We start from the raw sequence: 10,090 nt of genomic DNA on the forward strand, positions 1-10,090 counted from the left end.
GATAGAAAATGGAACTGAAAAGGGAATAGGAAATTGTGTGTGATTTAAAGGCATTCAGACTAGTGAATTAGGTCAGAGGTTGAACACAGGGAAGAGAAAGCTGGGAGAAACTGAGTCTCCAGGCCTTGATACCGATCCATCAACAAGGTAAGGTGCCTAGGGGAAGAGGAAATATAAATATGTATGTTTCCTCTTGTTACTTTACTGAGCACGTATGTGATATGGGAGAGACATACCAGGAAACACCCTTGGCAGAGAAGTCTCCAGGGTATTTATACAATAAAGCTATATCCTCCAAGGATCCTGAAGGCTCACCTGGGACTTAGCTAACTATTATAGGTAACTGAAAACCATAGAAAGGCTCCTCAGCAACAGCAGCAAATCTAACTCCCAATGGGATGGACTGCCTTTCCTCATCGAATCCATCATCCCATATAGCCCTCTACACACCCAATACACCAATGCAATGCAACTCTGATACAAGCAGCTCAGTGCTGCCTTTAGTAAGGGCAGAATTCTCTAACCCCTCTTCAAATATAACCAATGTATTGGCATATAGCCTTAGATATTTGGGTAGATCAGATAAGGCAGGTTTCCACTGGTTTGTGGATCACATCATTTGCCATGAGGGTCCAACTAGAAAGAGGCTTCATCCCTTCATTGCAGTAAATTCCACAAGGAACCTTAAGAGGCAACTTTTAAGCTTGAGTTAAGTGATGTATGCAATTAGAAGCTACACAGCTATATAGCTTCATGAAGCACTACTCTGGGATATCCCCTCAATTTACCCTCAAATGCGAAGGTCATCCAGTGTATCCTGGGCCATTGCCCCACCGTCCTGACTTTTGTCTTGCCACTGGACTTCAATGACTGTAGAAGACAGAGGCTAATCATTTTGCCCAACTCTGCCTCACTTAATGCAAGTCTACAGAAAAATGAAAGAACAGCAACAACAAGGGATCATCAACTCCTATTTAAAAGAGGAGCAGGATTCAGAGCAATTAAGGAGGATATAAAAGGATTAGGAGAATAAAGAAAGACTATGGAGTAGAACCTGCTGAGCAAGAATTAGAAAGGAAAAGAAAGAAGTTGGGAAGACAAGGCCAGGGAAGAGAAAAACAGTAAGCAGAACAATTAGAGGGCAAAACAAGCTACAAGTGTGAATTAGTAGGTAGGGTAAATTGGAAAACAGGGGAGGTTGGTACAACACTGCAGGGGAAATGGAGTGTATTTGTGGAGTTGAAAGGAAGTCAAATAAGGATGCAGATATTAAAAGATTATAATGGGCTAATAACATTTTATCCTAGTGCTAATGGTTGAGGAATAAACACCTCCAAGAACTTAAAACAACAACAACCAAGGCTGAAAACTTTAAGAGTTATGAAAATAAGGGGGAAATATACTGTGACTTATATTGAATATGTTTATATTTCTGCCATGGTTGAATGGCTGTTATCTGTGTTCTAAGTATAGGCTGATCTCCCTCCTCTGCTGAAGGAGAAGGTGAAGGACTCAAAGAACATGTCTCTACAGTTCAGGTTATAAGAATGTTAAATTATAATATAATATATTATTATATATTATAATATAATAGTAAATATTATATTATAATATATTATATATAATATATATTATATTGTATATAATGTATTATATATAATATGTTATATTTTATGGAAGGAGGAAGGGAGGACAACTCTCATCAGTGGAAGACCATTAGACAAAGGAGGAAGGGAAGGAAAAAAAACGGCTGTACAGTTAGAAATAAAAAGTGAATTTGAGGTTCTTCCCGTGAAGTGAAGGAAACTGCATGTTGCAAGGAGGAAGAAGCTACTTGTTTTCCAGGGATTGACAAAGTAGAGCCACAGAATGTATCTGGCGAGAGACCATACAGTAAAGGTCAGAACAAGACTGAAAGCATTGTAATGGTTAGTGATTTCCCTCCTTGGGACCACTGAGGCAACTATTTGTCTATCTGACAACAATGGAAAGACATATAGTCTTCCCAAGGCATTTATCCCAGAAAACAAAGACCTTCCCAAGACTTATCCAAACCATGGCAATTGCTCACTTCTGGTGATTCACATTAGCATATTTCATACTGCCAGAAGGATGTTAAAAAGTACGACCAACAGTTAGGACATCTTGCCTTCTTCCTGAGACTACTCTCAATTTACCCGGTACATAACTTGCTTGTACCAAGTTGTTAGTATATTGTCTCTTCCATTACAGCTGTGAGTTTCCAGGGGGCATTTTTCTTCTGCCTTGCTTTGTATCCCCAGCACTTAGCACAGTGCCTGGCACTTAGTAGGTGCTTAATAAATGCTGGCTGACTTTACTTGACAAGAAATTGGAGACAGATTGAAATTTCTTCTCCTTTGCCAATTAATAGCAATACATAGAGAAGATAATTAATTTGGGAAGTGAGGAGATAGCTAAGAAAGTGGTGTCTCACAATAGAATTCAGGATCCTGAACTATGTATAGGGATGACAAGTTACTGGCCAGAAATTGAGTATATTTATCAAGGGCTGGGTATTTGCTGAATGTTTTACAAATCTAATCAAAAGGGCTTTGAAGTAAAAAGGATGTAAAAAACAAAGATAGACCAGCCCATGCATACCCCCATAAAAATAGGTACAGTGAAAGAAGAAGGATAGTAGTCAAGATAGCCAGAAAATCCCAGGACACAAAATCCGAGAAAAGAGTTAATAGAAAAACCTGTTGCCAAAAATGTTGATGCACAAATGCCCCAAATTCAGGCAACAAAGAAGAGAAACTAACAGTCCTGATTCAAGGAGGCAAATTTGATCTCATAAGTATCACTGAGGCTTGGTGAGATAAAATCCACCAGTAGACTATATGTAACTCAAAATGGTTCATAAAATCATAGGACCATACATTTAGAACTAGAAGGAATCTTAGAGACCATCTAATCCAACCTTAGGGCTGCTTGGTAGTGCAGTAGATAGAGTGCTGGGCTTGGAGTCAGGAACACTTATCTTCCTGTATTCAAATTCAGTCTCAGACACTTACTAGTTGTGTGTCCTGGACAAGTCACTTAATTCTGTTTGCCTTAGTTTCCTCATTTGTAAAATGAGCTAGAGTAGGAAATGGCAAACAAATCCAGTATCTTTGCCAAGAAAACCCCAAACGGGTCATGAAAAATCAGACATAACTGAAAATCAATTGAACAACAATCCAACCTCAGTTTTCAGATAAGGACTTGAGGTCAAGAGAAGCAAAGTAACTTGCCCTGGGTCACATAGCTAGAAGGTATCTGAAGCAGGTATTCAAACTTAGGTCTTCCTGACTCCAGGTCCAGCATTATCCACCACACCATGCTCATGGGCATGCCTTATTAAAAAGAAACAGGCTAGCTAATAATGGTGTGTGGTAGAGTAGCATTAGAAAGAAGACATACTGATGTAAGGAAATTCAGGAAATAGAGTGTATTTTTTTTCTTTTCTTTAATATAAATTTATTTTTAGTTTTCAATATACACGTCCACAAGTTTTTGAGTTCCAAATTCCTCACCCCTCTCCCCACCCCAAGATGGCATGCATTCTGAATGCCCCTTCCCCTGGTCTGCCTTCTCTTCTATCTCTCCCCCTCTCCCTTCTCTTATCCTCTTCCCCTTCTATTTTCCTGTAGAGAAGGATAGACTTCTGTACCCCATTTCCTGTATTTCTTATTTCCCAGTTGCATATGAAAACATTTTTTTTAAAACATGTGTTTTTCAAACTTTGAGTTCCAAATTTTCTCCCTTCCTCCCTCCCCACCCACCCTCATTGAAAAGGCAAGCATCTTAATATAGGTTGCACATGTGCAGTTATGCAAAACACGTCCATACTAGACATGTTGTGAAAAACTAACTCTATTTCCCTTAATCCTATCCTGCCCTCCCATTTATTCTGTTCTTTCTTTTGACCCTGTCTCTCCTCTGAAATATTTACTTCTGATTAACCCCTTTCCCAATCTGCCCTCCTCTCTATCATCGCCCTGCTCTCTTGTCCTCTTTCCCCCCTATTTTCCTGTAGGGTAAGACAGATTTCCATACCCAATTGAATGTGTATGTTATTCCTTCCTTAAGTCAAATCCTATGAGAATATGATTTCACTCATTCCCTCTCACCTTCCCCTGTTTCCCCTTCCACTGTAAGAGACTTTTCTGTTTTGTTTTGGTTTTTTGTGAGATAATTTACCACATTCTACCTCTCCCTTTCTTCTTCTCCAAATATAATTCTCTCCCATCCCTTAATTTTATTCTCCAAATATGACCCCTTAATCTTCAACTCACCCTGTGCCCTCTATCTATCTATCTATCTATCTATCTATCTATCTATCTATCTATACATACATAAAATTTTTTTCCTTCAACTACCCTAATACTGACAAAGTTCTCATGAGTTACAAATATCATCTTTCCATGCAGGAATGTAAACAGTTCAATCTTGATAAGTCTCTTATGATTTCTCTCTCCTGTTAACCTCTTCATGTTCCACTGGAGTCCTGTATTTGAAAGTCAAATTTTCTGTTTAGCTTTGGTCTTTTCATCAGGAATGCTTGAAAGTCCTCTATTTCACTGAATGACCATTTTTTCCCCTGAAGGATTATACTCAGTTTTGCTGGATAGGTGATTCTTGGTTGCAATCCTATCTCCTTTGCCCTCTGGAATATTTATATTCCATGCACTGCAGTCCTTTAATGTAGAAGCTGCTAAATCTTGTGTTATCCTGATTGTGTTTCCACAGTACTTGAGTCGTTTCTTTATGGCAGCTTGTAATATTTTCTCCTTGACCTGGGAACTCTGGAATTTGGCTATAATATTCGTAGGAGTTTTCCTTTGGGGGAATCTCTTTCAGGAGGAGATCTGTGGATTCTTTCAATTTCTATTTTGACCTCTGGTTCTAATATATCAGGGCAGTTTTCCTTGATAATTTCTTGAAAGATGATGTCTAGGCTCTTTTTTTGATCATGGCTTTCAGATAGTCCAATAATTTTTAAATTCTCTCTCCTGGATCTATATTTTCCAGGTCAGTTGTTTTTCCAATGAGATATTTCACATTGTTTTCTAATTTTTCATTCTTTTGGATTTGTTTTACAGTGTCTTGATTTCTCATAAAGTCACTGTCTTCCAATTACTATATTCTAATTTTTAAAGAAGTATTTTCTTCAATGAGCTTTTGGACTTCCTTTTCCATTTGGCCAATTTTTCTTTTTTGGGCATTCTTCTCCTCATTGGCTTTTTGGACCTCTCTTGCCATTTGGGCTAGGCTGTTTTTTAAGGTGTTATTTTCTTCAGTATTTTTTTTGGATCTCCTTTAGCAAGCTGTTGACTTGTTTTTCATGATTTTCTTGCATCACTCTAATTTCTCTTCCCAGTTTTTCCTCTACTTCCCTTACTTGCTTCTCAAAATCCCTTTTGAGCTCTTCCAAGGCCTGGGACTGATTCATATTTTTCTTGGAGGCTTTGGATGTAGGAGCTTTGATTTTGTTGTCTTCTTCTGGTTGTATATTTTGATCTTCTTTTTCCCCAAAGTAAGATAATATAGTCTGACTCTTTTTGTGCTGCTTGCTTATGATCCTGGCCAATTACTTGAGTTTTAAACTCTTTGTTAAGGTAAGAGTCTGCTTCCAATGTGGAGAGTGTACTGTCCCAAGCTTCAGGGATTTGTGTAGCTGTTTTCAGAGATACTTGTAGGGACCTGTAAATTTTCAGTTCTACCAAGGTGGTATGATAAGGGGTGAGGTGTTTACTCCTTTCCTGGCCTGTGACCACAAGTATTCCTTTCTGTCCAGTAACTGTGAGGAGGGGTTCCTCTCTACAGCCACTACAAGCTCCACCATGCCAGCGCTCCTCCTCACCCCAGCACTGCTGCCCAGAACTATGACCCAGATCCACACACGGGCAAAGCAAGAGATTCCTGCCTCAGCACTGGCAAAGAGATCCCTGCAGTCCCTCTCTGATCAGCCACTGGATTCCCCCTCAGTTTGTGGGCCAGAAGCTCGGGAAGCAGCTGCCCCCCCCCCCGGCCACGCTCTTGGGGAATGGAGCTGAAAGCCCACCTTCCTCTCTGACCACTGACAGAAACAGACTTTTCCCACTGACCTTCAAAGTTGTCTTTGGCATTCGTGGATTGAAGAGTCTGGAAACCTCCACAGCTTCCCGTGATTCAGTCCTCTGAGGCCTGCTCCAGGTTTGCTGCGGCCTGCACACCCACGCTGCGCTGCGCTGCACTCCCAGCCTGGCACGATACACCTTTCTGATCAATCATCCAGATTGTCTTGGGCTGGAAATTTGTTTCACTCTGTCTTTTTGTGGGTTCTGCTGCTTCAGAATTTGTTTAGAGCCATTTTTTATGAGTATTTGGAGGGGTTTGGGGAAGAGCTCAAGCAAGTCACTGCTTTCACTCTGCCATCTTGGCTCCGCCTCCAGGAAGTAGACTTTAAAGAAGGAAAGAAGCATAGTAGAGAGTATTTGGCTGAAGGTCAATGAAGAGAGAAACAAGTGGTTTTGCCATTAGAATATATATCCCCAGCTACCAGGCCAACCAGCAAGCACCAGGAGCCAATGGACCACTGGAGACCATGAATCAGATGGACAAAAACCAACAAGAAATTCCTTCATACCTCATTGTTGAGCCATCAGAAGGTTCAATGAAAGACCATCCACAACAGCAGTTTGGCATGTCCTGTGTAACTGGTGGCATCTTCAATGTGACAAAAGGAGCAGTTGGCATCACCAATGGTGGCATGGCTTGGATTGGAGGGGAGAGTCTGGAGGTGACTAAAACAGCTGTTACCACAGTGCCTTCCATGGGCATAGGGTTGGTCAAAGGAGGGGTGTCTACTGTGGCTGGTGGGGTTATAGCTGTCAGGCCTACTGTTGTAGACAAAATGCCCTTAATGGGAAAGAAGAAAGATAAGTCTGACTGAGAGAGAGCGGGAAAGATGGAGAAATTGACCTTTGCTCTCCACAGTACCATGATGCCAATAGCTTTGAACTGCCAGCATGGGGACTACCACAAAGCCACCTCTTTGGGATGTTTCTCTTCTCAAGTGCTGTATTGGAAGTATTGATGACTTACTTTCATCTGAAAAGAGAAGATTTCAAAACTATCATAGTTTATGAAGGTTCATCAAACATTGATTCCAGATTTTTAACTGGTGAAATGTTACACTTATTCAGTAGTAACTGAAGGTATAGTATGTTTCAATATTTACTGCAGGTCTTTCAATTCAGTTAAAGATATGAAAATTATATTTAGTGGATAAACTTTGCTGTTCCATTCATCTGATAATGTACCAGGAATTGGAGATGTTAAAAAGTAAAATTTTATGTGATAATCTCTGAGCACTAACTATCTTTTGTTAGATATGCATTATGATCATTTACTCATTGATGCCTTACAAGAGAACATGTTTTCTGATGCCTAAATATCATTGTAGTTCCTAGCTTTTAACTATTTCATCCCATAGGTGAAATTAAGACTTTTTTCACTTAAAAAAAGAATCTCAGTAGTATTTAAGTAAAGGCATTTCTTGTTGCCAGCAGATAAGAAGAATCCACTCTTTTTATTAACTGTCAGCCACTTAACCACAAAAATTAAAAGAGTAAAGAAATCAACATTTAAGCCCACATTCCACAGTCACTGGAGTAAAGTTTACCTTGTAGTGCCTAAAGATACATTTCTTAGCTGTTCACTTAGAAAATCATGCTGGATGAGTTTCTTATTAAGAAGTGCAATACGTGTGATGAAAAACATTTATAGTTGTTCTTTAAGAATTAGCTGCAACAATGAAGATAGATAACAGAATTCTTCACTCCTATTTAAAAAAAAAATCTATAAGGCTGGCTTAAATCACAGTTGCACTACCACTGATTTTTAAGGACATTGTAAAAGCACCAGTTTTTGAGAACTGCTTTTTGATTCTAGGAGAGCCTGAGGAATGAATGGGAATGAATTTTTCCTTTCACAAGATTTATATGTACAGAATACAAGATTAAATTCTAGGCCTTATAGACAAAGACAGTATTTCCATCATTATTCTTTCCATTTTTTTCTTCTACATTTTCAGCCAGTGGATGATTTTCTTGTTAGTGATATACTAGTTTCACATATTGTATAGTCTATTCATTTTGCTTTTTTCTCTCAAGAATGAATGTCTCTTAACATTCACTGTTCTTACTAAATTCAGTTTCGTGAAAACAATCAAACTAAGTGAACTATCTATTAGATGTTATCCAAGGAGATGATAATCTAGATAAATTCTAACAGTTATCTTTACACTTGAATCTGATGTTCTGTCTCTAATCTTCTGATTCTCAATGTGTCCAAATTGTACTCCTCGGCCATGCTTTGGGCTTACTTGTGGAGGTCATGTAGTGTGTGAAAGTGACATCCAAGGGGACTTGAGCCAAAACACTTCAAGATCTGGAGTTAAATGTTTGTTTCCAGTAAAATAGTTTACCTTAGTGTGAATCTACACATAGTTTGAGGATTGTGTTCCTTAATACTTAATTTTTTTTCCTTTTTAAGCTTTCATCAGCACCATCACAGTTTAAGTGAATCTAGAATGTTCCATGAAAACTCTATATTGGACATTGTTAAGACTGAAGTGGAGAGTTCAGCCCAGCCTAACAGGAATTAAATTATAACTTGCTATATGGAGAATTAGGATGTACTCACTGGTTATGACTTTCTTTGCAAGCACCATAGTTTGAAAAGCAGTTAGAAAATAAGACATGAACACCATTGGATTGGCTTAAGAAGACCTATATTGGAGAATTTACTTACTGCTGTTTGGGAAATTCCTTTCTGCTTACCTAGTAGTTTATTTTATTCCTAATTTGTCTTCTGCAGTCATAATCTTCACTGCTTTGTACCTAGATTTCTTTCACAAGTAGAATTTTAGGATTTGCTTGCATATTTATTTTTACGTGTAGCTTGTCTTTATCATTTTCTTACAGTAAAAAGTGTTGAAATTTCCTTCTATGGAAAAGTCACCCACCCGTCTTCTGTACTATATTGTAAAGCTTGATTCATGTTCTAACCTTCAATTGCGTGTTAAGTCATTTACATATATTTCAGGGAACATCTCCCAGCAAACAGTGCAAAGGTGTGGTTAGTGTAGACTTCTATGTCGGCATGAACTCACTAGTTGATGATGTGTACAACTACACACTTGGTGTTATATTCCAATTTATTTACACAGAGTAGCAATTTGACCCATTAAACATGAGGAGCTCATTTCAAGAAACTAAGGACCTTATCCCAGAAGGCACCTGTTATTTGTGATTAGATGGCATGAATAACTCAACCTGGTGAGTGAGCACTGGAAGAATGAAGATGTGGAATTGTGCAACCCACCTGAATGACTCAGACAATCATGTGCAAGTGGTGTGGGTGGTGAACCATCACTGATGCATCATGGATCTAGGACCGAGGTGCTTGGTAACTGCTAACGGAGTGAAGGTTTCTACAAAAGGCGATGGGAAAGAGAACTCAAATGAATAGGTGAGGAAAGCACTCTGATCTGCAAAAGAGGAAATGTTTCATAAAGACATAAGAAAATATGGGACAGCTACATGGTACAGTGGATAGAGCACTGGCCCTGGAGTCAGGAGGACCTGAGTTCAAATCCAGCCTCAGACACATAATACTTTCTGGCTGTGTGACTCTGGGCAAGTCATTTAACCCCAATTGCCTCACTAAAATAAATAAATAAATGAATGAATGAATAAATAAATAACGCATAAGACAATAAAAAGAATTTCAAAAAACCTTTTGCAGGAAGACTCTTTTCCTCTAATTTGGGTATTGTCTTCTGTTAACTTTGGGTCATTAAGTAATGCAAATTTGGGGATGATGTGCTTCACATAGTATAAATGAGCATTTTAAAAAGACTTTTCTTTTTTGGTTTTTTTTTTTGGTTAGATAATTTACCCCATTCTACCTCTCCCTTTCTTCTTAATCTTCAACTTACCCTGTGCCCTCTATCTATCTATCTATTTCTCTATCTCTCTATCTATCTCTCTATCTATCTATACATACATACTATATATATATACATATATGTATACATACA

At 38.7% G+C, this 10,090-nt stretch overlaps 1 pseudogene; it reads left to right on the forward strand.

Moving 5' to 3' along the window:
• Positions 1 to 6,589: 6,589 nt before the first annotated feature.
• LOC110195836 (transmembrane protein 263 pseudogene) lies at positions 6,590 to 6,937 on the forward strand (annotated as a pseudogene).
• Positions 6,938 to 10,090: the final 3,153 nt, after the last annotated feature.

Source organism: Phascolarctos cinereus, unplaced genomic scaffold (genome assembly GCF_003287225.1).
Source record: "Phascolarctos cinereus isolate Bilbo 61053 unplaced genomic scaffold, phaCin_HiC Scaffold_726;HRSCAF=1367, whole genome shotgun sequence".
NCBI lineage: Eukaryota > Metazoa > Chordata > Mammalia > Diprotodontia > Phascolarctidae > Phascolarctos > Phascolarctos cinereus.